Source organism: Propithecus coquereli, unplaced genomic scaffold, assembly GCF_000956105.1.
Source record: "Propithecus coquereli isolate 6110/MARCELLA unplaced genomic scaffold, Pcoq_1.0 Scaffold114, whole genome shotgun sequence".
In the NCBI taxonomy this organism is placed as follows: Eukaryota; Metazoa; Chordata; class Mammalia; order Primates; family Indriidae; genus Propithecus; species Propithecus coquereli.
The window spans coordinates 2,468,211-2,471,883 of NW_012135414.1; the positions used below are offsets into that span (position 1 = coordinate 2,468,211).

General features: G+C 48.7%; 1 protein-coding gene across 1 annotated transcript in view; it reads right to left on the reverse strand.

The window, feature by feature from the left end:
* The window catches only part of RUSC2 (RUN and SH3 domain containing 2), a 21,262-nt gene extending 18,111 nt beyond the window's left edge, over nt 1-3,151 (reverse strand). The window contains exon 1 of the mRNA XM_012656923.1: nt 2,690-3,151. The gene's annotated coding sequence lies outside the window, so the exon portion shown is untranslated. The remainder of the gene's footprint in view (nt 1-2,689) is intronic.
* Between the last annotated feature and the right edge of the window lie 522 nt (nt 3,152-3,673).

The window sequence follows — 3,673 nt, forward strand, 5'->3', positions numbered from 1 at the left end:
AAAAGAGTGAGACTCTGTCTCAAAAAAAAAAAAAAAAAAAAAGAAGTTTTTCATTTTATGAACTCCAGTTTATCAGATATTTCTTTTATGGTTAAAGCTTTCTGTAGCCTAAGAAATCTTTACTTATCCTAAGATCATAAAGAAATTGTCCTATGTTTTCTTCTAAAAGTTACAGAGTTTTAGCTTTTACATTTAGGTTGTTGAATCCTACTTTAAGTGTCAAGCTCTTTCACTGATTGATTTCATTTTGTTCGATACTTTTGTATTTCAGAGAAGGTCTTATTCCTTCTTGATCTCCACACGACTCAGGGAAATGCCTGCCACTAGTTCCTCCACAGATCAGCCCGATGACGCCAACTAAGGCGAAGTTCCGCAGGCATCTCATGAGATTTTGTATTTGTGCCTTGCCCCACCCCCTTCACATTTTTTACAAATCACTTTTTCTGTATGTCATATCTCACTCGTCCTCGCACCAACTTACCAAAGGAGGCAGAGCCATCTTCATTTTAAAAAATAAGGAAATTGACACCCAGAAAAATAAAATAGCTTGCCCCAAATCACTCAGGGAATAAATACCAGAATTAAGATGGGACTCAGGAAGCCTAACTTTTGACCTTTTTTCTTTATCAGTTAAGAATGTAATGAGAATAAATTGTACATATGACTTGATTTCAAACACCACAGAGCACATTTACGGAGAGCGTATCTCAGACTTCTTTCCTGGGAGTGACTTGTTCTATATCAAGACAAGTTTAATACTGTGGCTCATAAGCGCTAATAAAGTTGAAGAGAAAACACTGAGCTGGAAGAGCTCATTTCAGACTGATTTTGTACCTCATTAAATGGAAAGACATGGAAGATGAGGGTGAGGAAGAAACAGAGGATCCAGACTGAGAAGAAAGTGGAAGAAAGCTCCTGCAGAAGATGGGTCCCCTAGGTGTGCCTGCCAGGTGGACAGTGCAGTGGTGGCGTAGCCAACGTAAGGTTATGCGGTCTAGCTCTCCAGAATCGGGAAAAGCCTTCTATGAGAGCCCTCTTCCTGGCCCTCGTCTCAAATGAATGTCTCTTGGCCTATCACAATACTATTTATTAGTGATCATTTATTAAGTACTTATATGCCAGGTAATTTATATATATCATCTCTACTTCCACTGTAACACTCTTAAGTAGGCATAATCATCCCCATTTTACAGATGAGAAAACCAAAGCTTAGAGCATATAAGTAATTTGTTCACATTGACACAGCTGAGATGGGATTCAAACCCAGGTCTGCCCAATTCTTAATTATTTCCACTACGACTGCCTCCCAAGGAAAATGATCAGGGCCACACCCTCTTCTTATGTTCTTATAGTCCTTGCATTTACCGGCTCCCGGAGCAGCTGCTTCCTACCTTTCCTGGGTGGGCCCACACTGTCTACTTGCCTCTCCATTCTCTGAACTTACGGTCCCTTTCGTATTACTGTCCCCATGCTCTGATAACACTTGTCAACCCCACCCCCTGCCCAGTTCCCAGCCCTCGTCTCCTTGCCCCAGTCATGGTCCCCAAACCTCCTTCCCCCTGCTCTGTGGTTCACATTCCTAGACACTTCCTGGGAACTATCACACTCCCATAACTATCCAGTGTATTCCTCAACCACGTATTTGCACAAGGTGGAACTACTGTCTCCTATTACCCTATGTTTCTGAATCCTCCACCCAAGGTGGTCAGGAGAAATGGGAATTTAAGCAACTCTTTCTACCTGCTCAGCAATAGGGAAATTATCTGGGCAGGAAAACTCCAGAAGAAAGGTATCCCTGTCTTTGGTCATCAGCGTCTTTCTGCCAGTCACAGAATCCCTTGCCTATTTTTTGGCCTCTGAAGAAAGACGGGGAAGACAATGGCACTCGCTGCTGCGCTCTAGCAATCTGACCTTGACTTGAGACCCTGATGAGGAGCCTCCACGGGACTGGCAACTCTCTTCCTGACTGGGTCCTCTCTTGGGCAGGACTGAAGGGAAGAGAGCAGGAGGGTCGATTTGGGAGCGTTAGCTTATGCTTAGGTCTCTGCCTGCTAGGAATCTGGGTCTGTATATGAAGGCTGATTATAACAAGTCAGGTGCCCCAGGCATTGTCATGACCGTGCCCCTCTCCCTGTGTATTGTGGGGCATCTTGGTCAACATTCTTGCTTACTCCATCCTTACCTGGAGCCTAGTGGCTCCCATAGCACCAGGAGACACGGTGCGTGTCTGTGTGCATGTATAGATGTGTGTGTGTGTTGGGGGAAGGCTTCCCAGCCCCTCCTGAGAGCTGCGTGGATCCCTGCATAGTCTCCATCATAAATTTACAGTAGCTTTAGGTGTCTCCTCCCATTAAGCCTTTGTGTCTAGATCTTAACTCCCCCATACCATAGCATCTTCATTAGAAGTGCCCAGAAAGGGAGCACAGGATCTTCTGCTTCTTGACAACATAGCATAAATGGCATTAGCCCAAGCCTGGGCTTTTCCCCATCTCTGCACCACAGCCCCAATGTATGCATGGATGAGCTTGTCTAATGCTTGTGCTCCCACGGTGCTCTTTCCCCCACCCCAACCCCCGCCCCCCTCTCCCTTTTGGAAAGACAAAGCCGACCGGAGAAGCCAGGGCCCAGACGTGCTGATCGGTGATCCTAGCGTCTCTGCCCTGCCCTCCCCCAACCCGCTCAGCCATACCTCTGTAAGGAGCCTGGAGCTGGACCAGAGGCTTCTGTTCCTTTTGCACTCCGACCAAGCTCTACCTTGACAGTTCCAGCTGAGGCACTGTTCCACTGGAACTGGGCCGATTTCCTAGGATCTGATTTCTGCTAATACAATGGCATCGTTGCTAATGCAGGGAGGCTGCGCAATCCCAGCCCTAGTCTCCTTGCTGCTGCCGCGGCCGCTGGTGCTGTGGTGACGTTGCTGCTCAGGGAAGGGGGAAGGGAAAGGAGCAGGCATGCCCACAGTACAGCCACCCTGCCTCCCTCCCTGTCAGTCCCCGTGGGTCCGTTAGCCTGGGGAAGGGAGAGGGTGGAGACAGGAGTCAGCCACAGAGGGCAGTAAATGCTGGAGATGGGAGAATTCTCAAGATAGCTAAGGAAAAATAAGGAGAGCTGTGCAGGCTTCTCCCTGGTCCTTAGGAGTCTCAGGGAAGATGTCTGGGCTGAGCCTTGGAGCTTCCTCCCTTCCTTCCTTCCTTCCTTCCTTAGGCCCCTCCTTTTAGATCTTAGCCAGAAACCTCTCCCTCCTCTTTTCACCCCCTGTGAATGACTCCTTGTTTTCCAGCTTTTTCCTCTCACTAGGATTCCAGACTAGCCTGGGGGTGGAGCAGTCAGCCTGGGAGGGGACTCCAGAAGCCCTGAGGGGAGGCTGTAGGACCAGTCATCATTCTGCCAGCAGGAAAGCCAAGCTCAGTCCTTGTGGGTGCCCAGGCGGTCTTAGTACTAGGCTTCCTGGGATGCGCCTCCTCAGGGAAATGGGGTCTGTCTCAGAGAGACTGGGCTGGGCACAGTGGCTCCTGCCTGTAGTACAGCACTTTGGGAGGCCGAGGGGGAGGATCACATGAGGCCAGGAGTTTGAGACCAGCCTGGGTAACACAGTGAGACTCCATCCCTAAAAGAAATGAAAGCTGGTTGTGGTGGTGCATGCCCTGTAGGCCTAGCTACTCAGGAGGCTGAG